The sequence below is a fragment of the Pseudorasbora parva genome, chromosome 2 (assembly GCF_024679245.1).
Source record: "Pseudorasbora parva isolate DD20220531a chromosome 2, ASM2467924v1, whole genome shotgun sequence".
NCBI classification, from domain to species: Eukaryota; Metazoa; Chordata; class Actinopteri; order Cypriniformes; family Gobionidae; genus Pseudorasbora; species Pseudorasbora parva.
Window position 1 is genome coordinate 64302159 of NC_090173.1, and position 25686 is coordinate 64327844.

General features: G+C 49.8%; 45 non-coding genes across 45 annotated transcripts; all 45 read left to right on the forward strand.

The window, feature by feature from the left end:
- The first annotated feature begins 428 nt into the window (after positions 1-428).
- trnag-gcc (transfer RNA glycine (anticodon GCC)) lies at positions 429-499 on the forward strand. Its single transcript has one exon. It is a non-coding gene; the product is annotated as a tRNA-Gly (tRNA).
- A 228-nt stretch (positions 500-727) lies between these two features.
- Positions 728-798, forward strand: trnag-gcc (transfer RNA glycine (anticodon GCC)). Its single transcript has one exon. It is a non-coding gene; the product is annotated as a tRNA-Gly (tRNA).
- A 228-nt stretch (positions 799-1026) lies between these two features.
- trnag-gcc (transfer RNA glycine (anticodon GCC)) lies at positions 1027-1097 on the forward strand. The gene has a single exon. It is a non-coding gene; the product is annotated as a tRNA-Gly (tRNA).
- A 228-nt stretch (positions 1098-1325) lies between these two features.
- On the forward strand, positions 1326-1396 carry trnag-gcc (transfer RNA glycine (anticodon GCC)). The gene has a single exon. It is a non-coding gene; the product is annotated as a tRNA-Gly (tRNA).
- A 252-nt stretch (positions 1397-1648) lies between these two features.
- On the forward strand, positions 1649-1719 carry trnag-ccc (transfer RNA glycine (anticodon CCC)). The gene has a single exon. It is a non-coding gene; the product is annotated as a tRNA-Gly (tRNA).
- Positions 1720-2292: 573 nt separating this feature from the next.
- On the forward strand, positions 2293-2363 carry trnag-gcc (transfer RNA glycine (anticodon GCC)). Its single transcript has one exon. It is a non-coding gene; the product is annotated as a tRNA-Gly (tRNA).
- Positions 2364-2591: 228 nt separating this feature from the next.
- trnag-gcc (transfer RNA glycine (anticodon GCC)) lies at positions 2592-2662 on the forward strand. Its single transcript has one exon. It is a non-coding gene; the product is annotated as a tRNA-Gly (tRNA).
- A 228-nt stretch (positions 2663-2890) lies between these two features.
- On the forward strand, positions 2891-2961 carry trnag-gcc (transfer RNA glycine (anticodon GCC)). Its single transcript has one exon. It is a non-coding gene; the product is annotated as a tRNA-Gly (tRNA).
- A 252-nt stretch (positions 2962-3213) lies between these two features.
- Positions 3214-3284, forward strand: trnag-ccc (transfer RNA glycine (anticodon CCC)). The gene has a single exon. It is a non-coding gene; the product is annotated as a tRNA-Gly (tRNA).
- Positions 3285-4156: 872 nt separating this feature from the next.
- On the forward strand, positions 4157-4227 carry trnag-gcc (transfer RNA glycine (anticodon GCC)). Its single transcript has one exon. It is a non-coding gene; the product is annotated as a tRNA-Gly (tRNA).
- A 252-nt stretch (positions 4228-4479) lies between these two features.
- trnag-ccc (transfer RNA glycine (anticodon CCC)) lies at positions 4480-4550 on the forward strand. Its single transcript has one exon. It is a non-coding gene; the product is annotated as a tRNA-Gly (tRNA).
- Positions 4551-5123: 573 nt separating this feature from the next.
- trnag-gcc (transfer RNA glycine (anticodon GCC)) lies at positions 5124-5194 on the forward strand. The gene has a single exon. It is a non-coding gene; the product is annotated as a tRNA-Gly (tRNA).
- A 228-nt stretch (positions 5195-5422) lies between these two features.
- Positions 5423-5493, forward strand: trnag-gcc (transfer RNA glycine (anticodon GCC)). The gene has a single exon. It is a non-coding gene; the product is annotated as a tRNA-Gly (tRNA).
- A 228-nt stretch (positions 5494-5721) lies between these two features.
- trnag-gcc (transfer RNA glycine (anticodon GCC)) lies at positions 5722-5792 on the forward strand. The gene has a single exon. It is a non-coding gene; the product is annotated as a tRNA-Gly (tRNA).
- Positions 5793-6044: 252 nt separating this feature from the next.
- Positions 6045-6115, forward strand: trnag-ccc (transfer RNA glycine (anticodon CCC)). Its single transcript has one exon. It is a non-coding gene; the product is annotated as a tRNA-Gly (tRNA).
- Positions 6116-7609: 1494 nt separating this feature from the next.
- On the forward strand, positions 7610-7680 carry trnag-ccc (transfer RNA glycine (anticodon CCC)). Its single transcript has one exon. It is a non-coding gene; the product is annotated as a tRNA-Gly (tRNA).
- An 872-nt stretch (positions 7681-8552) lies between these two features.
- Positions 8553-8623, forward strand: trnag-gcc (transfer RNA glycine (anticodon GCC)). The gene has a single exon. It is a non-coding gene; the product is annotated as a tRNA-Gly (tRNA).
- An 826-nt stretch (positions 8624-9449) lies between these two features.
- trnag-gcc (transfer RNA glycine (anticodon GCC)) lies at positions 9450-9520 on the forward strand. The gene has a single exon. It is a non-coding gene; the product is annotated as a tRNA-Gly (tRNA).
- A 228-nt stretch (positions 9521-9748) lies between these two features.
- Positions 9749-9819, forward strand: trnag-gcc (transfer RNA glycine (anticodon GCC)). The gene has a single exon. It is a non-coding gene; the product is annotated as a tRNA-Gly (tRNA).
- A 252-nt stretch (positions 9820-10071) lies between these two features.
- trnag-ccc (transfer RNA glycine (anticodon CCC)) lies at positions 10072-10142 on the forward strand. The gene has a single exon. It is a non-coding gene; the product is annotated as a tRNA-Gly (tRNA).
- A 1494-nt stretch (positions 10143-11636) lies between these two features.
- trnag-ccc (transfer RNA glycine (anticodon CCC)) lies at positions 11637-11707 on the forward strand. The gene has a single exon. It is a non-coding gene; the product is annotated as a tRNA-Gly (tRNA).
- An 872-nt stretch (positions 11708-12579) lies between these two features.
- trnag-gcc (transfer RNA glycine (anticodon GCC)) lies at positions 12580-12650 on the forward strand. Its single transcript has one exon. It is a non-coding gene; the product is annotated as a tRNA-Gly (tRNA).
- A 551-nt stretch (positions 12651-13201) lies between these two features.
- On the forward strand, positions 13202-13272 carry trnag-ccc (transfer RNA glycine (anticodon CCC)). The gene has a single exon. It is a non-coding gene; the product is annotated as a tRNA-Gly (tRNA).
- An 872-nt stretch (positions 13273-14144) lies between these two features.
- trnag-gcc (transfer RNA glycine (anticodon GCC)) lies at positions 14145-14215 on the forward strand. The gene has a single exon. It is a non-coding gene; the product is annotated as a tRNA-Gly (tRNA).
- A 527-nt stretch (positions 14216-14742) lies between these two features.
- On the forward strand, positions 14743-14813 carry trnag-gcc (transfer RNA glycine (anticodon GCC)). The gene has a single exon. It is a non-coding gene; the product is annotated as a tRNA-Gly (tRNA).
- Positions 14814-15340: 527 nt separating this feature from the next.
- Positions 15341-15411, forward strand: trnag-gcc (transfer RNA glycine (anticodon GCC)). Its single transcript has one exon. It is a non-coding gene; the product is annotated as a tRNA-Gly (tRNA).
- A 228-nt stretch (positions 15412-15639) lies between these two features.
- On the forward strand, positions 15640-15710 carry trnag-gcc (transfer RNA glycine (anticodon GCC)). Its single transcript has one exon. It is a non-coding gene; the product is annotated as a tRNA-Gly (tRNA).
- Positions 15711-15962: 252 nt separating this feature from the next.
- Positions 15963-16033, forward strand: trnag-ccc (transfer RNA glycine (anticodon CCC)). The gene has a single exon. It is a non-coding gene; the product is annotated as a tRNA-Gly (tRNA).
- Positions 16034-17527: 1494 nt separating this feature from the next.
- On the forward strand, positions 17528-17598 carry trnag-ccc (transfer RNA glycine (anticodon CCC)). Its single transcript has one exon. It is a non-coding gene; the product is annotated as a tRNA-Gly (tRNA).
- An 872-nt stretch (positions 17599-18470) lies between these two features.
- Positions 18471-18541, forward strand: trnag-gcc (transfer RNA glycine (anticodon GCC)). Its single transcript has one exon. It is a non-coding gene; the product is annotated as a tRNA-Gly (tRNA).
- A 527-nt stretch (positions 18542-19068) lies between these two features.
- On the forward strand, positions 19069-19139 carry trnag-gcc (transfer RNA glycine (anticodon GCC)). The gene has a single exon. It is a non-coding gene; the product is annotated as a tRNA-Gly (tRNA).
- A 228-nt stretch (positions 19140-19367) lies between these two features.
- On the forward strand, positions 19368-19438 carry trnag-gcc (transfer RNA glycine (anticodon GCC)). Its single transcript has one exon. It is a non-coding gene; the product is annotated as a tRNA-Gly (tRNA).
- A 551-nt stretch (positions 19439-19989) lies between these two features.
- Positions 19990-20060, forward strand: trnag-ccc (transfer RNA glycine (anticodon CCC)). Its single transcript has one exon. It is a non-coding gene; the product is annotated as a tRNA-Gly (tRNA).
- A 573-nt stretch (positions 20061-20633) lies between these two features.
- Positions 20634-20704, forward strand: trnag-gcc (transfer RNA glycine (anticodon GCC)). Its single transcript has one exon. It is a non-coding gene; the product is annotated as a tRNA-Gly (tRNA).
- Positions 20705-20932: 228 nt separating this feature from the next.
- Positions 20933-21003, forward strand: trnag-gcc (transfer RNA glycine (anticodon GCC)). The gene has a single exon. It is a non-coding gene; the product is annotated as a tRNA-Gly (tRNA).
- A 228-nt stretch (positions 21004-21231) lies between these two features.
- On the forward strand, positions 21232-21302 carry trnag-gcc (transfer RNA glycine (anticodon GCC)). Its single transcript has one exon. It is a non-coding gene; the product is annotated as a tRNA-Gly (tRNA).
- Positions 21303-21530: 228 nt separating this feature from the next.
- trnag-gcc (transfer RNA glycine (anticodon GCC)) lies at positions 21531-21601 on the forward strand. Its single transcript has one exon. It is a non-coding gene; the product is annotated as a tRNA-Gly (tRNA).
- A 228-nt stretch (positions 21602-21829) lies between these two features.
- trnag-gcc (transfer RNA glycine (anticodon GCC)) lies at positions 21830-21900 on the forward strand. The gene has a single exon. It is a non-coding gene; the product is annotated as a tRNA-Gly (tRNA).
- A 228-nt stretch (positions 21901-22128) lies between these two features.
- Positions 22129-22199, forward strand: trnag-gcc (transfer RNA glycine (anticodon GCC)). The gene has a single exon. It is a non-coding gene; the product is annotated as a tRNA-Gly (tRNA).
- Positions 22200-22451: 252 nt separating this feature from the next.
- Positions 22452-22522, forward strand: trnag-ccc (transfer RNA glycine (anticodon CCC)). Its single transcript has one exon. It is a non-coding gene; the product is annotated as a tRNA-Gly (tRNA).
- Positions 22523-23095: 573 nt separating this feature from the next.
- Positions 23096-23166, forward strand: trnag-gcc (transfer RNA glycine (anticodon GCC)). The gene has a single exon. It is a non-coding gene; the product is annotated as a tRNA-Gly (tRNA).
- A 228-nt stretch (positions 23167-23394) lies between these two features.
- trnag-gcc (transfer RNA glycine (anticodon GCC)) lies at positions 23395-23465 on the forward strand. The gene has a single exon. It is a non-coding gene; the product is annotated as a tRNA-Gly (tRNA).
- Positions 23466-23693: 228 nt separating this feature from the next.
- Positions 23694-23764, forward strand: trnag-gcc (transfer RNA glycine (anticodon GCC)). Its single transcript has one exon. It is a non-coding gene; the product is annotated as a tRNA-Gly (tRNA).
- A 228-nt stretch (positions 23765-23992) lies between these two features.
- On the forward strand, positions 23993-24063 carry trnag-gcc (transfer RNA glycine (anticodon GCC)). Its single transcript has one exon. It is a non-coding gene; the product is annotated as a tRNA-Gly (tRNA).
- Positions 24064-24315: 252 nt separating this feature from the next.
- On the forward strand, positions 24316-24386 carry trnag-ccc (transfer RNA glycine (anticodon CCC)). Its single transcript has one exon. It is a non-coding gene; the product is annotated as a tRNA-Gly (tRNA).
- Positions 24387-25686: the final 1300 nt, after the last annotated feature.

Here is a 25686-nt window from a genome sequence, read left to right on the forward strand (position 1 = left end):
TGCCTTTGGCAACCGGACCGCGCTCCTCTCACAGGCACCTGATCTGGCTCTTGCTTCTGTCACAACGAGCTAATGAGTGCGAGCGGCTCGTCTCTCGTGGCGACCACACGAGGGCAGGCTGCGTGTCGAGCATTGGTGGTTCAGTGGTAGAATTCTCGCCTGCCACGCGGGAGGCCCGGGTTAGATTCCCGGCCAATGCAAAAAGTTTGTTTGGGACTTCCAGAAGTCTGTTTCTGTAAAGCCTTCTTATGTCGCTTCTGCTGATCAGCATTACTGACTGTGATCATAAGTTAAAGGGTGACACCTGATTTACTTAAAGAAGCTCCAGTTGCCTTTCCACTGGTGTGAAATGAAAGAGTTTCTAAAAACTAATGAGTGCAAGCGCCGCGTCTCTCGTGCCGACCAAACGAGGGCGAGCTGCGTGTCGAGCATTGGTGGTTCAGTGGTAGAATTCTCGCCTGCCACGCGGGAGGCCCGGGTTCGATTCCCGGCCAATGCAAAAAGTTTGTTTGGGACTTCCAGAAGTCTGTTTCTGTAAAGCCTTCTTATGTCGCTTCTGCTGATCAGCATTACTGACTGTGATCATAAGTTAAAGGGTGACACCTGATTTACTTAAAGAAGCTCCAGTTGCCTTTCCACTGGTGTGAAATGAAAGAGTTTCTAAAAACTAATGAGTGCAAGCGCCGCGTCTCTCGTGCCGACCAAACGAGGGCGAGCCGCGTGTCGAGCATTGGTGGTTCAGTGGTAGAATTCTCGCCTGCCACGCGGGAGGCCCGGGTTCGATTCCCGGCCAATGCAAAAATTTTGTTTGGGACTTCCAGAAGTCTGTTTCTGTAAAGCCTTCTTATGTCGCTTCTGCTGATCAGCATTACTGACTGTGATCATAAGTTAAAGGGTGACACCTGATTTACTTAAAGAAGCTCCAGTTGCCTTTCCACTGGTGTGAAATGAAAGAGTTTCTAAAAACTAATGAGTGCAAGCGCCGCGTCTCTCGTGCCGACCAAACGAGGGCGAGCTGCGTGTCGAGCATTGGTGGTTCAGTGGTAGAATTCTCGCCTGCCACGCGGGAGGCCCGGGTTCGATTCCCGGCCAATGCAAAAAGTTTGTTTGGGACTTCCAGAAGTCTGTTTCTGTAAAGCCTTCTTATGTCGCTTCTGCTGATCAGCATTACTGACTGTGATCATAAGTTAAAGGGTGACACCTGATTTACTTAAAGAAGCTCCAGTTGCCTTTCCACTGGTGTGAAATGAAAGAGTTTCTAAAAACTAATGAGTGCAAGCGCCGCGTCTCTCGTGCCGACCAAACGAGGGCGAGCTGCGTGTCGAGCATTGGTGGTTCAGTGGTAGAATTCTCGCCTGCCACGCGGGAGGCCCGGGTTCGATTCCCGGCCAATGCAAAAAGTTTGTTTGGGACTTCCAGAAGTCTGTTTCTGTAAAGCCTTCTTATGTCGCTTCTGCTGATCAGCATTACTGACTGGGATTATAAGTTAAATAGCAATATCCTGCCATCATCGTGAAGCACCAAATGATCGCAACTCGTAAAAGGGGACTTAATGCAAGATCAATATGTGTTCCTCATCTGCCGTCTCTTTCGACGAGCCAAGAAGCATGCCCTCGCTCACTGTAAGCACAGGTGGCTTTGCAGCTGAGCATTGGTGGTTCAGTGGTAGAATTCTCGCCTCCCACGCGAGAGACCCGGGTCCGATTCCCGGCCAATGCAAGGGCTTTTATCTGTTGTGCCAGAAATGAGGGTGTTTCTACATTTAGCATTGAGGGTGACACATGATTTACTTAAAGAAGCCCCAGCTGCCTATCCATTCGTGTGAAAAGTGAACTGTCGAAGCATGACCGTCACTTAATATGCGTGCCTTTGGCAACCGGACCGCGCTCCTCTCACAGGCACCTGATCTGGCTCTTGCTTCTGTCACAACGAGCTAATGAGTGCGAGCGGCTCGTCTCTCGTGGCGACCACACGAGGGCAGGCTGCGTGTCGAGCATTGGTGGTTCAGTGGTAGAATTCTCGCCTGCCACGCGGGAGGCCCGGGTTAGATTCCCGGCCAATGCAAAAAGTTTGTTTGGGACTTCCAGAAGTCTGTTTCTGTAAAGCCTTCTTATGTCGCTTCTGCTGATCAGCATTACTGACTGTGATCATAAGTTAAAGGGTGACACCTGATTTACTTAAAGAAGCTCCAGTTGCCTTTCCACTGGTGTGAAATGAAAGAGTTTCTAAAAACTAATGAGTGCAAGCGCCGCGTCTCTCGTGCCGACCAAACGAGGGCGAGCTGCGTGTCGAGCATTGGTGGTTCAGTGGTAGAATTCTCGCCTGCCACGCGGGAGGCCCGGGTTCGATTCCCGGCCAATGCAAAAAGTTTGTTTGGGACTTCCAGAAGTCTGTTTCTGTAAAGCCTTATTATGTCGCTTCTGCTGATCAGCATTACTGACTGTGATCATAAGTTAAAGGGTGACACCTGATTTACTTAAAGAAGCTCCAGTTGCCTTTCCACTGGTGTGAAATGAAAGAGTTTCTAAAAACTAATGAGTGCAAGCGCCGCGTCTCTCGTGCCGACCAAACGAGGGCGAGCTGCGTGTCGAGCATTGGTGGTTCAGTGGTAGAATTCTCGCCTGCCACGCGGGAGGCCCGGGTTCGATTCCCGGCCAATGCAAAAAGTTTGTTTGGGACTTCCAGAAGTCTGTTTCTGTAAAGCCTTATTATGTCGCTTCTGCTGATCAGCATTACTGACTGTGATCATAAGTTAAAGGGTGACACCTGATTTACTTAAAGAAGCTCCAGTTGCCTTTCCACTGGTGTGAAATGAAAGAGTTTCTAAAAACTAATGAGTGCAAGCGCCGCGTCTCTCGTGCCGACCAAACGAGGGCGAGCTGCGTGTCGAGCATTGGTGGTTCAGTGGTAGAATTCTCGCCTGCCACGCGGGAGGCCCGGGTTCGATTCCCGGCCAATGCAAAAAGTTTGTTTGGGACTTCCAGAAGTCTGTTTCTGTAAAGCCTTCTTATGTCGCTTCTGCTGATCAGCATTACTGACTGGGATTATAAGTTAAATAGCAATATCCTGCCATCATCGTGAAGCACCAAATGATTGCAACTCGTAAAAGGGGACTTAATGCAAGATCAATATGTGTTCCTCATCTGCCGTCTCTTTCGACGAGCCAAGAAGCATGCCCTCGCTCACTGTAAGCACAGGTGGCTTTGCAGCTGAGCATTGGTGGTTCAGTGGTAGAATTCTCGCCTCCCATGCGAGAGACCCGGGTCCGATTCCCGGCCAATGCAAGGGCTTTTATCTGTTGTGCCAGAAATGAGGGTGTTTCTACATTTAGCATTGAGGGTGACACATGATTTACTTAAAGAAGCCCCAGCTGCCTATCCATTCGTGTGAAAAGTGAACTGTCGAAGCATGACCGTCACTTAATATGCGTGCGTTTGGCAACCGGACCGCGCTCCTCTCACAGGCACCTGATCTGGCTCTTGCTTCTGTCACAACGAGCTAATGAGTGCGAGCGGCTCGTCTCTCGTGGCGACCACACGAGGGCAGGCTGCGTGTCGAGCATTGGTGGTTCAGTGGTAGAATTCTCGCCTGCCACGCGGGAGGCCCGGGTTAGATTCCCGGCCAATGCAAAAAGTTTGTTTGGGACTTCCAGAAGTCTGTTTCTGTAAAGCCTTCTTATGTCGCTTCTGCTGATCAGCATTACTGACTGTGATCATAAGTTAAAGGGTGACACCTGATTTACTTAAAGAAGCTCCAGTTGCCTTTCCACTGGTGTGAAATGAAAGAGTTTCTAAAAACTAATGAGTGCAAGCGCCGCGTCTCTCGTGCCGACCAAACGAGGGCGAGCTGCGTGTCGAGCATTGGTGGTTCAGTGGTAGAATTCTCGCCTGCCACGCGGGCGGCCCGGGTTCGATTCCCGGCCAATGCAAAAAGTTTGTTTGGGACTTCCAGAAGTCTGTTTCTGTAAAGCCTTCTTATGTCGCTTCTGCTGATCAGCATTACTGACTGTGATCATAAGTTAAAGGGTGACACCTGATTTACTTAAAGAAGCTCCAGTTGCCTTTCCACTGGTGTGAAATGAAAGAGTTTCTAAAAACTAATGAGTGCAAGCGCCGCGTCTCTCGTGCCGACCAAACGAGGGCGAGCTGCGTGTCGAGCATTGGTGGTTCAGTGGTAGAATTCTCGCCTGCCACGCGGGAGGCCCGGGTTCGATTCCCGGCCAATGCAAAAAGTTTGTTTGGGACTTCCAGAAGTCTGTTTCTGTAAAGCCTTCTTATGTCGCTTCTGCTGATCAGCATTACTGACTGGGATTATAAGTTAAATAGCAATATCCTGCCATCATCGTGAAGCACCAAATGATCGCAACTCGTAAAAGGGGACTTAATGCAAGATCAATATGTGTTCCTCATCTGCCGTCTCTTTCGACGAGCCAAGAAGCATGCCCTCGCTCACTGTAAGCACAGGTGGCTTTGCAGCTGAGCATTGGTGGTTCAGTGGTAGAATTCTCGCCTCCCACGCGAGAGACCCGGGTCCGATTCCCGGCCAATGCAAGGGCTTTTATCTGTTGTGCCAGAAATGAGGGTGTTTCTACATTTAGCATTGAGGGTGACACATGATTTACTTAAAGAAGCCCCAGCTGCCTATCCATTCGTGTGAAAAGTGAACTGTCGAAGCATGACCGTCACTTAATATGCGTGCCTTTGGCAACCGGACCGCGCTCCTCTCACAGGCACCTGATCTGGCTCTTGCTTCTGTCACAACGAGCTAATGAGTGCGAGCGGCTCGTCTCTCGTGGCGACCACACGAGGGCAGGCTGCGTGTCGAGCATTGGTGGTTCAGTGGTAGAATTCTCGCCTGCCACGCGGGAGGCCCGGGTTAGATTCCCGGCCAATGCAAAAAGTTTGTTTGGGACTTCCAGAAGTCTGTTTCTGTAAAGCCTTCTTATGTCGCTTCTGCTGATCAGCATTACTGACTGTGATCATAAGTTAAAGGGTGACACCTGATTTACTTAAAGAAGCTCCAGTTGCCTTTCCACTGGTGTGAAATGAAAGAGTTTCTAAAAACTAATGAGTGCAAGCGCCGCGTCTCTCGTGCCGACCAAACGAGGGCGAGCTGCGTGTCGAGCATTGGTGGTTCAGTGGTAGAATTCTCGCCTGCCACGCGGGAGGCCCGGGTTCGATTCCCGGCCAATGCAAAAAGTTTGTTTGGGACTTCCAGAAGTCTGTTTCTGTAAAGCCTTATTATGTCGCTTCTGCTGATCAGCATTACTGACTGTGATCATAAGTTAAAGGGTGACACCTGATTTACTTAAAGAAGCTCCAGTTGCCTTTCCACTGGTGTGAAATGAAAGAGTTTCTAAAAACTAATGAGTGCAAGCGCCGCGTCTCTCGTGCCGACCAAACGAGGGCGAGCTGCGTGTCGAGCATTGGTGGTTCAGTGGTAGAATTCTCGCCTGCCACGCGGGAGGCCCGGGTTCGATTCCCGGCCAATGCAAAAAGTTTGTTTGGGACTTCCAGAAGTCTGTTTCTGTAAAGCCTTATTATGTCGCTTCTGCTGATCAGCATTACTGACTGTGATCATAAGTTAAAGGGTGACACCTGATTTACTTAAAGAAGCTCCAGTTGCCTTTCCACTGGTGTGAAATGAAAGAGTTTCTAAAAACTAATGAGTGCAAGCGCCGCGTCTCTCGTGCCGACCAAACGAGGGCGAGCTGCGTGTCGAGCATTGGTGGTTCAGTGGTAGAATTCTCGCCTGCCACGCGGGAGGCCCGGGTTCGATTCCCGGCCAATGCAAAAAGTTTGTTTGGGACTTCCAGAAGTCTGTTTCTGTAAAGCCTTCTTATGTCGCTTCTGCTGATCAGCATTACTGACTGGGATTATAAGTTAAATAGCAATATCCTGCCATCATCGTGAAGCACCAAATGATTGCAACTCGTAAAAGGGGACTTAATGCAAGATCAATATGTGTTCCTCATCTGCCGTCTCTTTCGACGAGCCAAGAAGCATGCCCTCGCTCACTGTAAGCACAGGTGGCTTTGCAGCTGAGCATTGGTGGTTCAGTGGTAGAATTCTCGCCTCCCATGCGAGAGACCCGGGTCCGATTCCCGGCCAATGCAAGGGCTTTTATCTGTTGTGCCAGAAATGAGGGTGTTTCTACATTTAGCATTGAGGGTGACACATGATTTACTTAAAGAAGCCCCAGCTGCCTATCCATTCGTGTGAAAAGTGAACTGTCGAAGCATGACCGTCACTTAATATGCGTGCGTTTGGCAACCGGACCGCGCTCCTCTCACAGGCACCTGATCTGGCTCTTGCTTCTGTCACAACGAGCTAATGAGTGCGAGCGGCTCGTCTCTCGTGGCGACCACACGAGGGCAGGCTGCGTGTCGAGCATTGGTGGTTCAGTGGTAGAATTCTCGCCTGCCACGCGGGAGGCCCGGGTTAGATTCCCGGCCAATGCAAAAAGTTTGTTTGGGACTTCCAGAAGTCTGTTTCTGTAAAGCCTTCTTATGTCGCTTCTGCTGATCAGCATTACTGACTGTGATCATAAGTTAAAGGGTGACACCTGATTTACTTAAAGAAGCTCCAGTTGCCTTTCCACTGGTGTGAAATGAAAGAGTTTCTAAAAACTAATGAGTGCAAGCGCCGCGTCTCTCGTGCCGACCAAACGAGGGCGAGCTGCATGTCGAGCATTGGTGGTTCAGTGGTAGAATTCTCGCCTGCCACGCGGGCGGCCCGGGTTCGATTCCCGGCCAATGCAAAAAGTTTGTTTGGGACTTCCAGAAGTCTGTTTCTGTAAAGCCTTCTTATGTCGCTTCTGCTGATCAGCATTACTGACTGTGATCATAAGTTAAAGGGTGACACCTGATTTACTTAAAGAAGCTCCAGTTGCCTTTCCACTGGTGTGAAATGAAAGAGTTTCTAAAAACTAATGAGTGCAAGCGCCGCGTCTCTCGTGCCGACCAAACGAGGGCGAGCTGCGTGTCGAGCATTGGTGGTTCAGTGGTAGAATTCTCGCCTGCCACGAGGGAGGCCCGGGTTCGATTCCCGGCCAATGCAAAAAGTTTGTTTGGGACTTCCAGAAGTCTGTTTCTGTAAAGCCTTCTTATGTCGCTTCTGCTGATCAGCATTACTGACTGTGATCATAAGTTAAAGGGTGACACCTGATTTACTTAAAGAAGCTCCAGTTGCCTTTCCACTGGTGTGAAATGAAAGAGTTTCTAAAAACTAATGAGTGCAAGCGCCGCGTCTCTCGTGCCGACCAAACGAGGGCGAGCTGCGTGTCGAGCATTGGTGGTTCAGTGGTAGAATTCTCGCCTGCCACGCGGGAGGCCCGGGATCTATTCCCGGCCAATGCAAAAAGTTTGTTTGGGACTTCCAGAAGTCTGTTTCTGTAAAGCCTTCTTATGTCGCTTCTGCTGATCAGCATTACTGACTGGGATTATAAGTTAAATAGCAATATCCTGCCATCATCGTGAAGCACCAAATGATCGCAACTCGTAAAAGGGGACTTAATGCAAGATCAATATGTGTTCCTCATCTGCCGTCTCTTTCGACGAGCCAAGAAGCATGCCCTCGCTCACTGTAAGCACAGGTGGCTTTGCAGCTGAGCATTGGTGGTTCAGTGGTAGAATTCTCGCCTCCCACGCGAGAGACCCGGGTCCGATTCCCGGCCAATGCAAGGGCTTTTATCTGTTGTGCCAGAAATGAGGGTGTTTCTACATTTAGCATTGAGGGTGACACATGATTTACTTAAAGAAGCCCCAGCTGCCTATCCATTCGTGTGAAAAGTGAACTGTCGAAGCATGACCGTCACTTAATATGCGTGCGTTTGGCAACCGGACCGCGCTCCTCTCACAGGCACCTGATCTGGCTCTTGCTTCTGTCACAACGAGCTAATGAGTGCGAGCGGCTCGTCTCTCGTGGCGACCACACGAGGGCAGGCTGCGTGTCGAGCATTGGTGGTTCAGTGGTAGAATTCTCGCCTGCCACGCGGGAGGCCCGGGTTAGATTCCCGGCCAATGCAAAAAGTTTGTTTGGGACTTCCAGAAGTCTGTTTCTGTAAAGCCTTCTTATGTCGCTTCTGCTGATCAGCATTACTGACTGTGATCATAAGTTAAAGGGTGACACCTGATTTACTTAAAGAAGCTCCAGTTGCCTTTCCACTGGTGTGAAATGAAAGAGTTTCTAAAAACTAATGAGTGCAAGCGCCGCGTCTCTCGTGCCGACCAAACGAGGGCGAGCTGCGTGTCGAGCATTGGTGGTTCAGTGGTAGAATTCTCGCCTGCCACGCGGGCGGCCCGGGTTCGATTCCCGGCCAATGCAAAAAGTTTGTTTGGGACTTCCAGAAGTCTGTTTCTGTAAAGCCTTCTTATGTCGCTTCTGCTGATCAGCATTACTGACTGTGATCATAAGTTAAAGGGTGACACCTGATTTACTTAAAGAAGCTCCAGTTGCCTTTCCACTGGTGTGAAATGAAAGAGTTTCTAAAAACTAATGAGTGCAAGCGCCGCGTCTCTCGTGCCGACCAAACGAGGGCGAGCTGCGTGTCGAGCATTGGTGGTTCAGTGGTAGAATTCTCGCCTGCCACGCGGGAGGCCCGGGTTCGATTCCCGGCCAATGCAAAAAGTTTGTTTGGGACTTCCAGAAGTCTGTTTCTGTAAAGCCTTCTTATGTCGCTTCTGCTGATCAGCATTACTGACTGTGATCATAAGTTAAAGGGTGACACCTGATTTACTTAAAGAAGCTCCAGTTGCCTTTCCACTGGTGTGAAATGAAAGAGTTTCTAAAAACTAATGAGTGCAAGCGCCGCGTCTCTCGTGCCGACCAAACGAGGGCGAGCTGCGTGTCGAGCATTGGTGGTTCAGTGGTAGAATTCTCGCCTGCCACGCGGGAGGCCCGGGATCGATTCCCGGCCAATGCAAAAAGTTTGTTTGGGACTTCCAGAAGTCTGTTTCTGTAAAGCCTTCTTATGTCGCTTCTGCTGATCAGCATTACTGACTGTGATCATAAGTTAAAGGGTGACACCTGATTTACTTAAAGAAGCTCCAGTTGCCTTTCCACTGGTGTGAAATGAAAGAGTTTCTAAAAACTAATGAGTGCAAGCGCCGCGTCTCTCGTGCCGACCAAACGAGGGCGAGCTGCGTGTCGAGCATTGGTGGTTCAGTGGTAGAATTCTCGCCTGCCACGCGGGAGGCCCGGGATCGATTCCCGGCCAATGCAAAAAGTTTGTTTGGGACTTCCAGAAGTCTGTTTCTGTAAAGCCTTCTTATGTCGCTTCTGCTGATCAGCATTACTGACTGTGATCATAAGTTAAAGGGTGACACCTGATTTACTTAAAGAAGCTCCAGTTGCCTTTCCACTGGTGTGAAATGAAAGAGTTTCTAAAAACTAATGAGTGCAAGCGCCGCGTCTCTCGTGCCGACCAAACGAGGGCGAGCTGCGTGTCGAGCATTGGTGGTTCAGTGGTAGAATTCTCGCCTGCCACGCGGGAGGCCCGGGTTCGATTCCCGGCCAATGCAAAAAGTTTGTTTGGGACTTCCAGAAGTCTGTTTCTGTAAAGCCTTATTATGTCGCTTCTGCTGATCAGCATTACTGACTGTGATCATAAGTTAAAGGGTGACACCTGATTTACTTAAAGAAGCTCCAGTTGCCTTTCCACTGGTGTGAAATGAAAGAGTTTCTAAAAACTAATGAGTGCAAGCGCCGCGTCTCTCGTGCCGACCAAACGAGGGCGAGCTGCGTGTCGAGCATTGGTGGTTCAGTGGTAGAATTCTCGCCTGCCACGCGGGAGGCCCGGGTTCGATTCCCGGCCAATGCAAAAAGTTTGTTTGGGACTTCCAGAAGTCTGTTTCTGTAAAGCCTTCTTATGTCGCTTCTGCTGATCAGCATTACTGACTGGGATTATAAGTTAAATAGCAATATCCTGCCATCATCGTGAAGCACCAAATGATTGCAACTCGTAAAAGGGGACTTAATGCAAGATCAATATGTGTTCCTCATCTGCCGTCTCTTTCGACGAGCCAAGAAGCATGCCCTCGCTCACTGTAAGCACAGGTGGCTTTGCAGCTGAGCATTGGTGGTTCAGTGGTAGAATTCTCGCCTCCCATGCGAGAGACCCGGGTCCGATTCCCGGCCAATGCAAGGGCTTTTATCTGTTGTGCCAGAAATGAGGGTGTTTCTACATTTAGCATTGAGGGTGACACATGATTTACTTAAAGAAGCCCCAGCTGCCTATCCATTCGTGTGAAAAGTGAACTGTCGAAGCATGACCGTCACTTAATATGCGTGCGTTTGGCAACCGGACCGCGCTCCTCTCACAGGCACCTGATCTGGCTCTTGCTTCTGTCACAACGAGCTAATGAGTGCGAGCGGCTCGTCTCTCGTGGCGACCACACGAGGGCAGGCTGCGTGTCGAGCATTGGTGGTTCAGTGGTAGAATTCTCGCCTGCCACGCGGGAGGCCCGGGTTAGATTCCCGGCCAATGCAAAAAGTTTGTTTGGGACTTCCAGAAGTCTGTTTCTGTAAAGCCTTCTTATGTCGCTTCTGCTGATCAGCATTACTGACTGTGATCATAAGTTAAAGGGTGACACCTGATTTACTTAAAGAAGCTCCAGTTGCCTTTCCACTGGTGTGAAATGAAAGAGTTTCTAAAAACTAATGAGTGCAAGCGCCGCGTCTCTCGTGCCGACCAAACGAGGGCGAGCTGCGTGTCGAGCATTGGTGGTTCAGTGGTAGAATTCTCGCCTGCCACGCGGGCGGCCCGGGTTCGATTCCCGGCCAATGCAAAAAGTTTGTTTGGGACTTCCAGAAGTCTGTTTCTGTAAAGCCTTCTTATGTCGCTTCTGCTGATCAGCATTACTGACTGTGATCATAAGTTAAAGGGTGACACCTGATTTACTTAAAGAAGCTCCAGTTGCCTTTCCACTGGTGTGAAATGAAAGAGTTTCTAAAAACTAATGAGTGCAAGCGCCGCGTCTCTCGTGCCGACCAAACGAGGGCGAGCTGCGTGTCGAGCATTGGTGGTTCAGTGGTAGAATTCTCGCCTGCCACGAGGGAGGCCCGGGTTCGATTCCCGGCCAATGCAAAAAGTTTGTTTGGGACTTCCAGAAGTCTGTTTCTGTAAAGCCTTCTTATGTCGCTTCTGCTGATCAGCATTACTGACTGTGATCATAAGTTAAAGGGTGACACCTGATTTACTTAAAGAAGCTCCAGTTGCCTTTCCACTGGTGTGAAATGAAAGAGTTTCTAAAAACTAATGAGTGCAAGCGCCGCGTCTCTCGTGCCGACCAAACGAGGGCGAGCTGCGTGTCGAGCATTGGTGGTTCAGTGGTAGAATTCTCGCCTGCCACGCGGGAGGCCCGGGATCTATTCCCGGCCAATGCAAAAAGTTTGTTTGGGACTTCCAGAAGTCTGTTTCTGTAAAGCCTTCTTATGTCGCTTCTGCTGATCAGCATTACTGACTGGGATTATAAGTTAAATAGCAATATCCTGCCATCATCGTGAAGCACCAAATGATCGCAACTCGTAAAAGGGGACTTAATGCAAGATCAATATGTGTTCCTCATCTGCCGTCTCTTTCGACGAGCCAAGAAGCATGCCCTCGCTCACTGTAAGCACAGGTGGCTTTGCAGCTGAGCATTGGTGGTTCAGTGGTAGAATTCTCGCCTCCCACGCGAGAGACCCGGGTCCGATTCCCGGCCAATGCAAGGGCTTTTATCTGTTGTGCCAGAAATGAGGGTGTTTCTACATTTAGCATTGAGGGTGACACATGATTTACTTAAAGAAGCCCCAGCTGCCTATCCATTCGTGTGAAAAGTGAACTGTCGAAGCATGACCGTCACTTAATATGCGTGCGTTTGGCAACCGGACCGCGCTCCTCTCACAGGCACCTGATCTGGCTCTTGCTTCTGTCACAACGAGCTAATGAGTGCGAGCGGCTCGTCTCTCGTGGCGACCACACGAGGGCAGGCTGCGTGTCGAGCATTGGTGGTTCAGTGGTAGAATTCTCGCCTGCCACGCGGGAGGCCCGGGTTAGATTCCCGGCCAATGCAAAAAGTTTGTTTGGGACTTCCAGAAGTCTGTTTCTGTAAAGCCTTCTTATGTCGCTTCTGCTGATCAGCATTACTGACTGTGATCATAAGTTAAAGGGTGACACCTGATTTACTTAAAGAAGCTCCAGTTGCCTTTCCACTGGTGTGAAATGAAAGAGTTTCTAAAAACTAATGAGTGCAAGCGCCGCGTCTCTCGTGCCGACCAAACGAGGGCGAGCTGCGTGTCGAGCATTGGTGGTTCAGTGGTAGAATTCTCGCCTGCCACGCGGGCGGCCCGGGTTCGATTCCCGGCCAATGCAAAAAGTTTGTTTGGGACTTCCAGAAGTCTGTTTCTGTAAAGCCTTCTTATGTCGCTTCTGCTGATCAGCATTACTGACTGTGATCATAAGTTAAAGGGTGACACCTGATTTACTTAAAGAAGCTCCAGTTGCCTTTCCACTGGTGTGAAATGAAAGAGTTTCTAAAAACTAATGAGTGCAAGCGCCGCGTCTCTCGTGCCGACCAAACGAGGGCGAGCTGCGTGTCGAGCATTGGTGGTTCAGTGGTAGAATTCTCGCCTGCCACGCGGGAGGCCCGGGTTCGATTCCCGGCCAATGCAAAAAGTTTGTTTGGGACTTCCAGAAGTCTGTTTCTGTAAAGCCTTCTTATGTCGCTTCTGCTGATCAGCATTACTGACTGTGATCATAAGTTAAAGGGTGACACCTGATTTACTTAAAGAAGCTCCAGTTGCCTTTCCACTGGTGTGAAATGAAAGAGTTTCTAAAAACTAATGAGTGCAAGCGCCGCGTCTCTCGTGCCGACCAAACGAGGGCGAGCTGCGTGTCGAGCATTGGTGGTTCAGTGGTAGAATTCTCGCCTGCCACGCGGGAGGCCCGGGATCGATTCCCGGCCAATGCAAAAAGTTTGTTTGGGACTTCCAGAAGTCTGTTTCTGTAAAGCCTTCTTATGTCGCTTCTGCTGATCAGCATTACTGACTGGGATTATAAGTTAAATAGCAATATCCTGCCATCATCGTGAAGCACCAAATGATCGCAACTCGTAAAAGGGGACTTAATGCAAGATCAATATGTGTTCCTCATCTGCCGTCTCTTTCGACGAGCCAAGAAGCATGCCCTTGCTCACTGTAAGCACAGGTGGCTTTGCAGCTGAGCATTGGTGGTTCAGTGGTAGAATTCTCGCCTCCCACGCGAGAGACCCGGGTCCGATTCCCGGCCAATGCAAGGGCTTTTATCTGTTGTGCCAGAAATGAGGGTGTTTCTACATTTAGCATTGAGGGTGACACATGATTTACTTAAAGAAGCCCCAGCTGCCTATCCATTCGTGTGAAAAGTGAACTGTCGAAGCATGACCGTCACTTAATATGCGTGCGTTTGGCAACCGGACCGCGCTCCTCTCACAGGCACCTGATCTGGCTCTTGCTTCTGTCACAACGAGCTAATGAGTGCGAGCGGCTCGTCTCTCGTGGCGACCACACGAGGGCAGGCTGCGTGTCGAGCATTGGTGGTTCAGTGGTAGAATTCTCGCCTGCCACGCGGGAGGCCCGGGTTAGATTCCCGGCCAATGCAAAAAGTTTGTTTGGGACTTCCAGAAGTCTGTTTCTGTAAAGCCTTCTTATGTCGCTTCTGCTGATCAGCATTACTGACTGTGATCATAAGTTAAAGGGTGACACCTGATTTACTTAAAGAAGCTCCAGTTGCCTTTCCACTGGTGTGAAATGAAAGAGTTTCTAAAAACTAATGAGTGCAAGCGCCGCGTCTCTCGTGCCGACCAAACGAGGGCGAGCTGCGTGTCGAGCATTGGTGGTTCAGTGGTAGAATTCTCGCCTGCCACGCGGGCGGCCCGGGTTCGATTCCCGGCCAATGCAAAAAGTTTGTTTGGGACTTCCAGAAGTCTGTTTCTGTAAAGCCTTCTTATGTCGCTTCTGCTGATCAGCATTACTGACTGTGATCATAAGTTAAAGGGTGACACCTGATTTACTTAAAGAAGCTCCAGTTGCCTTTCCACTGGTGTGAAATGAAAGAGTTTCTAAAAACTAATGAGTGCAAGCGCCGCGTCTCTCGTGCCGACCAAACGAGGGCGAGCTGCGTGTCGAGCATTGGTGGTTCAGTGGTAGAATTCTCGCCTGCCACGCGGGAGGCCCGGGTTCGATTCCCGGCCAATGCAAAAAGTTTGTTTGGGACTTCCAGAAGTCTGTTTCTGTAAAGCCTTCTTATGTCGCTTCTGCTGATCAGCATTACTGACTGTGATCATAAGTTAAAGGGTGACACCTGATTTACTTAAAGAAGCTCCAGTTGCCTTTCCACTGGTGTGAAATGAAAGAGTTTCTAAAAACTAATGAGTGCAAGCGCCGCGTCTCTCGTGCCGACCAAACGAGGGCGAGCTGCGTGTCGAGCATTGGTGGTTCAGTGGTAGAATTCTCGCCTGCCACGCGGGAGGCCCGGGATCGATTCCCGGCCAATGCAAAAAGTTTGTTTGGGACTTCCAGAAGTCTGTTTCTGTAAAGCCTTCTTATGTCGCTTCTGCTGATCAGCATTACTGACTGTGATCATAAGTTAAAGGGTGACACCTGATTTACTTAAAGAAGCTCCAGTTGCCTTTCCACTGGTGTGAAATGAAAGAGTTTCTAAAAACTAATGAGTGCAAGCGCCGCGTCTCTCGTGCCGACCAAACGAGGGCGAGCTGCGTGTCGAGCATTGGTGGTTCAGTGGTAGAATTCTCGCCTGCCACGCGGGAGGCCCGGGTTCGATTCCCGGCCAATGCAAAAAGTTTGTTTGGGACTTCCAGAAGTCTGTTTCTGTAAAGCCTTCTTATGTCGCTTCTGCTGATCAGCATTACTGACTGTGATCATAAGTTAAAGGGTGACACCTGATTTACTTAAAGAAGCTCCAGTTGCCTTTCCACTGGTGTGAAATGAAAGAGTTTCTAAAAACTAATGAGTGCAAGCGCCGCGTCTCTCGTGCCGACCAAACGAGGGCGAGCTGCGTGTCGAGCATTGGTGGTTCAGTGGTAGAATTCTCGCCTGCCACGCGGGAGGCCCGGGATCGATTCCCGGCCAATGCAAAAAGTTTGTTTGGGACTTCCAGAAGTCTGTTTCTGTAAAGCCTTCTTATGTCGCTTCTGCTGATCAGCATTACTGACTGTGATCATAAGTTAAAGGGTGACACCTGATTTACTTAAAGAAGCTCCAGTTGCCTTTCCACTGGTGTGAAATGAAAGAGTTTCTAAAAACTAATGAGTGCAAGCGCCGCGTCTCTCGTGCCGACCAAACGAGGGCGAGCTGCGTGTCGAGCATTGGTGGTTCAGTGGTAGAATTCTCGCCTGCCACGCGGGAGGCCCGGGTTCGATTCCCGGCCAATGCAAAAAGTTTGTTTGGGACTTCCAGAAGTCTGTTTCTGTAAAGCCTTATTATGTCGCTTCTGCTGATCAGCATTACTGACTGTGATCATAAGTTAAAGGGTGACACCTGATTTACTTAAAGAAGCTCCAGTTGCCTTTCCACTGGTGTGAAATGAAAGAGTTTCTAAAAACTAATGAGTGCAAGCGCCGCGTCTCTCGTGCCGACCAAACGAGGGCGAGCTGCGTGTCGAGCATTGGTGGTTCAGTGGTAGAATTCTCGCCTGCCACGCGGGAGGCCCGGGTTCGATTCCCGGCCAATGCAAAAAGTTTGTTTGGGACTTCCAGAAGTCTGTTTCTGTAAAGCCTTCTTATGTCGCTTCTGCTGATCAGCATTACTGACTGGGATTATAAGTTAAATAGCAATATCCTGCCATCATCGTGAAGCACCAAATGATTGCAACTCGTAAAAGGGGACTTAATGCAAGATCAATATGTGTTCCTCATCTGCCGTCTCTTTCGACGAGCCAAGAAGCATGCCCTCGCTCACTGTAAGCACAGGTGGCTTTGCAGCTGAGCATTGGTGGTTCAGTGGTAGAATTCTCGCCTCCCATGCGAGAGACCCGGGTCCGATTCCCGGCCAATGCAAGGGCTTTTATCTGTTGTGCCAGAAATGAGGGTGTTTCTACATTTAGCATTGAGGGTGACACATGATTTACTTAAAGAAGCCCCAGCTGCCTATCCATTCGTGTGAAAAGTGAACTGTCGAAGCATGACCGTCACTTAATATGCGTGCGTTTGGCAACCGGACCGCGCTCCTCTCACAGGCACCTGATCTGGCTCTTGCTTCTGTCACAACGAGCTAATGAGTGCGAGCGGCTCGTCTCTCGTGGCGACCACACGAGGGCAGGCTGCGTGTCGAGCATTGGTGGTTCAGTGGTAGAATTCTCGCCTGCCACGCGGGAGGCCCGGGTTAGATTCCCGGCCAATGCAAAAAGTTTGTTTGGGACTTCCAGAAGTCTGTTTCTGTAAAGCCTTCTTATGTCGCTTCTGCTGATCAGCATTACTGACTGTGATCATAAGTTAAAGGGTGACACCTGATTTACTTAAAGAAGCTCCAGTTGCCTTTCCACTGGTGTGAAATGAAAGAGTTTCTAAAAACTAATGAGTGCAAGCGCCGCGTCTCTCGTGCCGACCAAACGAGGGCGAGCTGCGTGTCGAGCATTGGTGGTTCAGTGGTAGAATTCTCGCCTGCCACGCGGGCGGCCCGGGTTCGATTCCCGGCCAATGCAAAAAGTTTGTTTGGGACTTCCAGAAGTCTGTTTCTGTAAAGCCTTCTTATGTCGCTTCTGCTGATCAGCATTACTGACTGTGATCATAAGTTAAAGGGTGACACCTGATTTACTTAAAGAAGCTCCAGTTGCCTTTCCACTGGTGTGAAATGAAAGAGTTTCTAAAAACTAATGAGTGCAAGCGCCGCGTCTCTCGTGCCGACCAAACGAGGGCGAGCTGCGTGTCGAGCATTGGTGGTTCAGTGGTAGAATTCTCGCCTGCCACGAGGGAGGCCCGGGTTCGATTCCCGGCCAATGCAAAAAGTTTGTTTGGGACTTCCAGAAGTCTGTTTCTGTAAAGCCTTCTTATGTCGCTTCTGCTGATCAGCATTACTGACTGTGATCATAAGTTAAAGGGTGACACCTGATTTACTTAAAGAAGCTCCAGTTGCCTTTCCACTGGTGTGAAATGAAAGAGTTTCTAAAAACTAATGAGTGCAAGCGCCGCGTCTCTCGTGCCGACCAAACGAGGGCGAGCTGCGTGTCGAGCATTGGTGGTTCAGTGGTAGAATTCTCGCCTGCCACGCGGGAGGCCCGGGATCTATTCCCGGCCAATGCAAAAAGTTTGTTTGGGACTTCCAGAAGTCTGTTTCTGTAAAGCCTTCTTATGTCGCTTCTGCTGATCAGCATTACTGACTGGGATTATAAGTTAAATAGCAATATCCTGCCATCATCGTGAAGCACCAAATGATCGCAACTCGTAAAAGGGGACTTAATGCAAGATCAATATGTGTTCCTCATCTGCCGTCTCTTTCGACGAGCCAAGAAGCATGCCCTCGCTCACTGTAAGCACAGGTGGCTTTGCAGCTGAGCATTGGTGGTTCAGTGGTAGAATTCTCGCCTCCCACGCGAGAGACCCGGGTCCGATTCCCGGCCAATGCAAGGGCTTTTATCTGTTGTGCCAGAAATGAGGGTGTTTCTACATTTAGCATTGAGGGTGACACATGATTTACTTAAAGAAGCCCCAGCTGCCTATCCATTCGTGTGAAAAGTGAACTGTCGAAGCATGACCGTCACTTAATATGCGTGCGTTTGGCAACCGGACCGCGCTCCTCTCACAGGCACCTGATCTGGCTCTTGCTTCTGTCACAACGAGCTAATGAGTGCGAGCGGCTCGTCTCTCGTGGCGACCACACGAGGGCAGGCTGCGTGTCGAGCATTGGTGGTTCAGTGGTAGAATTCTCGCCTGCCACGCGGGAGGCCCGGGTTAGATTCCCGGCCAATGCAAAAAGTTTGTTTGGGACTTCCAGAAGTCTGTTTCTGTAAAGCCTTCTTATGTCGCTTCTGCTGATCAGCATTACTGACTGTGATCATAAGTTAAAGGGTGACACCTGATTTACTTAAAGAAGCTCCAGTTGCCTTTCCACTGGTGTGAAATGAAAGAGTTTCTAAAAACTAATGAGTGCAAGCGCCGCGTCTCTCGTGCCGACCAAACGAGGGCGAGCTGCGTGTCGAGCATTGGTGGTTCAGTGGTAGAATTCTCGCCTGCCACGCGGGCGGCCCGGGTTCGATTCCCGGCCAATGCAAAAAGTTTGTTTGGGACTTCCAGAAGTCTGTTTCTGTAAAGCCTTCTTATGTCGCTTCTGCTGATCAGCATTACTGACTGTGATCATAAGTTAAAGGGTGACACCTGATTTACTTAAAGAAGCTCCAGTTGCCTTTCCACTGGTGTGAAATGAAAGAGTTTCTAAAAACTAATGAGTGCAAGCGCCGCGTCTCTCGTGCCGACCAAACGAGGGCGAGCTGCGTGTCGAGCATTGGTGGTTCAGTGGTAGAATTCTCGCCTGCCACGCGGGAGGCCCGGGTTCGATTCCCGGCCAATGCAAAAAGTTTGTTTGGGACTTCCAGAAGTCTGTTTCTGTAAAGCCTTCTTATGTCGCTTCTGCTGATCAGCATTACTGACTGTGATCATAAGTTAAAGGGTGACACCTGATTTACTTAAAGAAGCTCCAGTTGCCTTTCCACTGGTGTGAAATGAAAGAGTTTCTAAAAACTAATGAGTGCAAGCGCCGCGTCTCTCGTGCCGACCAAACGAGGGCGAGCTGCGTGTCGAGCATTGGTGGTTCAGTGGTAGAATTCTCGCCTGCCACGCGGGAGGCCCGGGATCGATTCCCGGCCAATGCAAAAAGTTTGTTTGGGACTTCCAGAAGTCTGTTTCTGTAAAGCCTTCTTATGTCGCTTCTGCTGATCAGCATTACTGACTGTGATCATAAGTTAAAGGGTGACACCTGATTTACTTAAAGAAGCTCCAGTTGCCTTTCCACTGGTGTGAAATGAAAGAGTTTCTAAAAACTAATGAGTGCAAGCGCCGCGTCTCTCGTCCCGACCAAACGAGGGCGAGCTGCGTGTCGAGCATTGGTGGTTCAGTGGTAGAATTCTCGCCTGCCACGCGGGAGGCCCGGGTTCGATTCCCGGCCAATGCAAAAAGTTTGTTTGGGACTTCCAGAAGTCTGTTTCTGTAAAGCCTTCTTATGTCGCTTCTGCTGATCAGCATTACTGACTGTGATCATAAGTTAAAGGGTGACACCTGATTTACTTAAAGAAGCTCCAGTTGCCTTTCCACTGGTGTGAAATGAAAGAGTTTCTAAAAACTAATGAGTGCAAGCGCCGCGTCTCTCGTGCCGACCAAACGAGGGCGAGCTGCGTGTCGAGCATTGGTGGTTCAGTGGTAGAATTCTCGCCTGCCACGCGGGAGGCCCGGGTTCGATTCCCGGCCAATGCAAAAAGTTTGTTTGGGACTTCCAGAAGTCTGTTTCTGTAAAGCCTTCTTATGTCGCTTCTGCTGATCAGCATTACTGACTGTGATCATAAGTTAAAGGGTGACACCTGATTTACTTAAAGAAGCTCCAGTTGCCTTTCCACTGGTGTGAAATGAAAGAGTTTCTAAAAACTAATGAGTGCAAGCGCCGCGTCTCTCGTGCCGACCAAACGAGGGCGAGCTGCGTGTCGAGCATTGGTGGTTCAGTGGTAGAATTCTCGCCTGCCACGCGGGAGGCCCGGGATCGATTCCCGGCCAATGCAAAAAGTTTGTTTGGGACTTCCAGAAGTCTGTTTCTGTAAAGCCTTCTTATGTCGCTTCTGCTGATCAGCATTACTGACTGGGATTATAAGTTAAATAGCAATATCCTGCCATCATCGTGAAGCACCAAATGATCGCAACTCGTAAAAGGGGACTTAATGCAAGATCAATATGTGTTCCTCATCTGCCGTCTCTTTCGACGAGCCAAGAAGCATGCCCTCGCTCACTGTAAGCACAGGTGGCTTTGCAGCTGAGCATTGGTGGTTCAGTGGTAGAATTCTCGCCTCCCACGCGAGAGACCCGGGTCCGATTCCCGGCCAATGCAAGGGCTTTTATCTGTTGTGCCAGAAATGAGGGTGTTTCTACATTTAGCATTGAGGGTGACACATGATTTACTTAAAGAAGCCCCAGCTGCCTATCCATTCGTGTGAAAAGTGAACTGTCGAAGCATGACCGTCACTTAATATGCCTGCGTTTGGCAACCGGACCGCGCTCCTCTCACAGGCACCTGATCTGGCTCTTGCTTCTGTCACAACGAGCTAATGAGTGCGAGCGGCTCGTCTCTCGTGGCGACCACACGAGGGCAGGCTGCGTGTCGAGCATTGGTGGTTCAGTGGTAGAATTCTCGCCTGCCACGCGGGAGGCCCGGGTTAGATTCCCGGCCAATGCAAAAAGTTTGTTTGGGACTTCCAGAAGTCTGTTTCTGTAAAGCCTTCTTATGTCGCTTCTGCTGATCAGCATTACTGACTGTGATCATAAGTTAAAGGGTGACACCTGATTTACTTAAAGAAGCTCCAGTTGCCTTTCCACTGGTGTGAAATGAAAGAGTTTCTAAAAACTAATGAGTGCAAGCGCCGCGTCTCTCGTGCCGACCAAACGAGGGCGAGCTGCGTGTCGAGCATTGGTGGTTCAGTGGTAGAATTCTCGCCTGCCACGCGGGAGGCCCGGGTTCGATTCCCGGCCAATGCAAAAAGTTTGTTTGGGACTTCCAGAAGTCTGTTTCTGTAAAGCCTTCTTATGTCGCTTCTGCTGATCAGCATTACTGACTGTGATCATAAGTTAAAGGGTGACACCTGATTTACTTAAAGAAGCTCCAGTTGCCTTTCCACTGGTGTGAAATGAAAGAGTTTCTAAAAACTAATGAGTGCAAGCGCCGCGTCTCTCGTGCCGACCAAACGAGGGCGAGCTGCGTGTCGAGCATTGGTGGTTCAGTGGTAGAATTCTCGCCTGCCACGCGGGAGGCCCGGGTTCGATTCCCGGCCAATGCAAAAAGTTTGTTTGGGACTTCCAGAAGTCTGTTTCTGTAAAGCCTTCTTATGTCGCTTCTGCTGATCAGCATTACTGACTGTGATCATAAGTTAAAGGGTGACACCTGATTTACTTAAAGAAGCTCCAGTTGCCTTTCCACTGGTGTGAAATGAAAGAGTTTCTAAAAACTAATGAGTGCAAGCGCCGCGTCTCTCGTGCCGACCAAACGAGGGCGAGCTGCGTGTCGAGCATTGGTGGTTCAGTGGTAGAATTCTCGCCTGCCACGCGGGAGGCCCGGGTTCGATTCCCGGCCAATGCAAAAAGTTTGTTTGGGACTTCCAGAAGTCTGTTTCTGTAAAGCCTTATTATGTCGCTTCTGCTGATCAGCATTACTGACTGTGATCATAAGTTAAAGGGTGACACCTGATTTACTTAAAGAAGCTCCAGTTGCCTTTCCACTGGTGTGAAATGAAAGAGTTTCTAAAAACTAATGAGTGCAAGCGCCGCGTCTCTCGTGCCGACCAAACGAGGGCGAGCTGCGTGTCGAGCATTGGTGGTTCAGTGGTAGAATTCTCGCCTGCCACGCGGGAGGCCCGGGTTCGATTCCCGGCCAATGCAAAAAGTTTGTTTGGGACTTCCAGAAGTCTGTTTCTGTAAAGCCTTCTTATGTCGCTTCTGCTGATCAGCATTACTGACTGTGATCATAAGTTAAAGGGTGACACCTGATTTACTTAAAGAAGCTCCAGTTGCCTTTCCACTGGTGTGAAATGAAAGAGTTTCTAAAAACTAATGAGTGCAAGCGCCGCGTCTCTCGTGCCGACCAAACGAGGGCGAGCTGCGTGTCGAGCATTGGTGGTTCAGTGGTAGAATTCTCGCCTGCCACGCGGGAGGCCCGGGTTCGATTCCCGGCCAATGCAAAAAGTTTGTTTGGGACTTCCAGAAGTCTGTTTCTGTAAAGCCTTATTATGTCGCTTCTGCTGATCAGCATTACTGACTGTGATCATAAGTTAAAGGGTGACACCTGATTTACTTAAAGAAGCTCCAGTTGCCTTTCCACTGGTGTGAAATGAAAGAGTTTCTAAAAACTAATGAGTGCAAGCGCCGCGTCTCTCGTGCCGACCAAACGAGGGCGAGCTGCGTGTCGAGCATTGGTGGTTCAGTGGTAGAATTCTCGCCTGCCACGCGGGAGGCCCGGGTTCGATTCCCGGCCAATGCAAAAAGTTTGTTTGGGACTTCCAGAAGTCTGTTTCTGTAAAGCCTTCTTATGTCGCTTCTGCTGATCAGCATTACTGACTGGGATTATAAGTTAAATAGCAATATCCTGCCATCATCGTGAAGCACCAAATGATCGCAACTCGTAAAAGGGGACTTAATGCAAGATCAATATGTGTTCCTCATCTGCCGTCTCTTTCGACGAGCCAAGAAGCATGCCCTCGCTCACTGTAAGCACAGGTGGCTTTGCAGCTGAGCATTGGTGGTTCAGTGGTAGAATTCTCGCCTCCCACGCGAGAGACCCGGGTCCGATTCCCGGCCAATGCAAGGGCTTTTATCTGTTGTGCCAGAAATGAGGGTGTTTCTACATTTAGCATTGAGGGTGACACATGATTTACTTAAAGAAGCCCCAGCTGCCTATCCATTCGTGTGAAAAGTGAACTGTCGAAGCATGACCGTCACTTAATATGCGTGCGTTTGGCAACCGGACCGCGCTCCTCTCACAGGCACCTGATCTGGCTCTTGCTTCTGTCACAACGAGCTAATGAGTGCGAGCGGCTCGTCTCTCGTGGCGACCACACGAGGGCAGGCTGCGTGTCGAGCATTGGTGGTTCAGTGGTAGAATTCTCGCCTGCCACGCGGGAGGCCCGGGTTAGATTCCCGGCCAATGCAAAAAGTTTGTTTGGGACTTCCAGAAGTCTGTTTCTGTAAAGCCTTCTTATGTCGCTTCTGCTGATCAGCATTACTGACTGTGATCATAAGTTAAAGGGTGACACCTGATTTACTTAAAGAAGCTCCAGTTGCCTTTCCACTGGTGTGAAATGAAAGAGTTTCTAAAAACTAATGAGTGCAAGCGCCGCGTCTCTCGTGCCGACTAAACGAGGGCGAGCTGCGTGTCGAGCATTGGTGGTTCAGTGGTAGAATTCTCGCCTGCCACGCGGGAGGCCCGGGTTCGATTCCCGGCCAATGCAAAAAGTTTGTTTGGGACTTCCAGAAGTCTGTTTCTGTAAAGCCTTCTTATGTCGCTTCTGCTGATCAGCATTACTGACTGTGATCATAAGTTAAAGGGTGACACCTGATTTACTTAAAGAAGCTCCAGTTGCCTTTCCACTGGTGTGAAATGAAAGAGTTTCTAAAAACTAATGAGTGCAAGCGCCGCGTCTCTCGTGCCGACCAAACGAGGGCGAGCTGCGTGTCGAGCATTGGTGGTTCAGTGGTAGAATTCTCGCCTGCCACGCGGGAGGCCCGGGTTCGATTCCCGGCCAATGCAAAAAGTTTGTTTGGGACTTCCAGAAGTCTGTTTCTGTAAAGCCTTCTTATGTCGCTTCTGCTGATCAGCATTACTGACTGTGATCATAAGTTAAAGGGTGACACCTGATTTACTTAAAGAAGCTCCAGTTGCCTTTCCACTGGTGTGAAATGAAAGAGTTTCTAAAAACTAATGAGTGCAAGCGCCGCGTCTCTCGTGCCGACCAAACGAGGGCGAGCTGCGTGTCGAGCATTGGTGGTTCAGTGGTAGAATTCTCGCCTGCCACGCGGGAGGCCCGGGTTCGATTCCCGGCCAATGCAAAAAGTTTGTTTGGGACTTCCAGAAGTCTGTTTCTGTAAAGCCTTATTATGTCGCTTCTGCTGATCAGCATTACTGACTGTGATCATAAGTTAAAGGGTGACACCTGATTTACTTAAAGAAGCTCCAGTTGCCTTTCCACTGGTGTGAAATGAAAGAGTTTCTAAAAACTAATGAGTGCAAGCGCCGCGTCTCTCGTGCCGACCAAACGAGGGCGAGCTGCGTGTCGAGCATTGGTGGTTCAGTGGTAGAATTCTCGCCTGCCACGCGGGAGGCCCGGGTTCGATTCCCGGCCAATGCAAAAAGTTTGTTTGGGACTTCCAGAAGTCTGTTTCTGTAAAGCCTTCTTATGTCGCTTCTGCTGATCAGCATTACTGACTGGGATTATAAGTTAAATAGCAATATCCTGCCATCATCGTGAAGCACCAAATGATTGCAACTCGTAAAAGGGGACTTAATGCAAGATCAATATGTGTTCCTCATCTGCCGTCTCTTTCGACGAGCCAAGAAGCATGCCCTCGCTCACTGTAAGCACAGGTGGCTTTGCAGCTGAGCATTGGTGGTTCAGTGGTAGAATTCTCGCCTCCCATGCGAGAGACCCGGGTCCGATTCCCGGCCAATGCAAGGGCTTTTATCTGTTGTGCCAGAAATGAGGGTGTTTCTACATTTAGCATTGAGGGTGACACATGATTTACTTAAAGAAGCCCCAGCTGCCTATCCATTCGTGTGAAAAGTGAACTGTCGAAGCATGACCGTCACTTAATATGCGTGCGTTTGGCAACCGGACCGCGCTCCTCTCACAGGCACCTGATCTGGCTCTTGCTTCTGTCACAACGAGCTAATGAGTGCGAGCGGCTCGTCTCTCGTGGCGACCACACGAGGGCAGGCTGCGTGTCGAGCATTGGTGGTTCAGTGGTAGAATTCTCGCCTGCCACGCGGGAGGCCCGGGTTAGATTCCCGGCCAATGCAAAAAGTTTGTTTGGGACTTCCAGAAGTCTGTTTCTGTAAAGCCTTCTTATGTCGCTTCTGCTGATCAGCATTACTGACTGTGATCATAAGTTAAAGGGTGACACCTGATTTACTTAAAGAAGCTCCAGTTGCCTTTCCACTGGTGTGAAATGAAAGAGTTTCTAAAAACTAATGAGTGCAAGCGCCGCGTCTCTCGTGCCGACCAAACGAGGGCGAGCTGCGTGTCGAGCATTGGTGGTTCAGTGGTAGAATTCTCGCCTGCCACGCGGGCGGCCCGGGTTCGATTCCCGGCCAATGCAAAAAGTTTGTTTGGGACTTCCAGAAGTCTGTTTCTGTAAAGCCTTCTTATGTCGCTTCTGCTGATCAGCATTACTGACTGTGATCATAAGTTAAAGGGTGACACCTGATTTACTTAAAGAAGCTCCAGTTGCCTTTCCACTGGTGTGAAATGAAAGAGTTTCTAAAAACTAATGAGTGCAAGCGCCGCGTCTCTCGTGCCGACCAAACGAGGGCGAGCTGCGTGTCGAGCATTGGTGGTTCAGTGGTAGAATTCTCGCCTGCCACGAGGGAGGCCCGGGTTCGATTCCCGGCCAATGCAAAAAGTTTGTTTGGGACTTCCAGAAGTCTGTTTCTGTAAAGCCTTCTTATGTCGCTTCTGCTGATCAGCATTACTGACTGTGATCATAAGTTAAAGGGTGACACCTGATTTACTTAAAGAAGCTCCAGTTGCCTTTCCACTGGTGTGAAATGAAAGAGTTTCTAAAAACTAATGAGTGCAAGCGCCGCGTCTCTCGTGCCGACCAAACGAGGGCGAGCTGCGTGTCGAGCATTGGTGGTTCAGTGGTAGAATTCTCGCCTGCCACGCGGGAGGCCCGGGATCTATTCCCGGCCAATGCAAAAAGTTTGTTTGGGACTTCCAGAAGTCTGTTTCTGTAAAGCCTTCTTATGTCGCTTC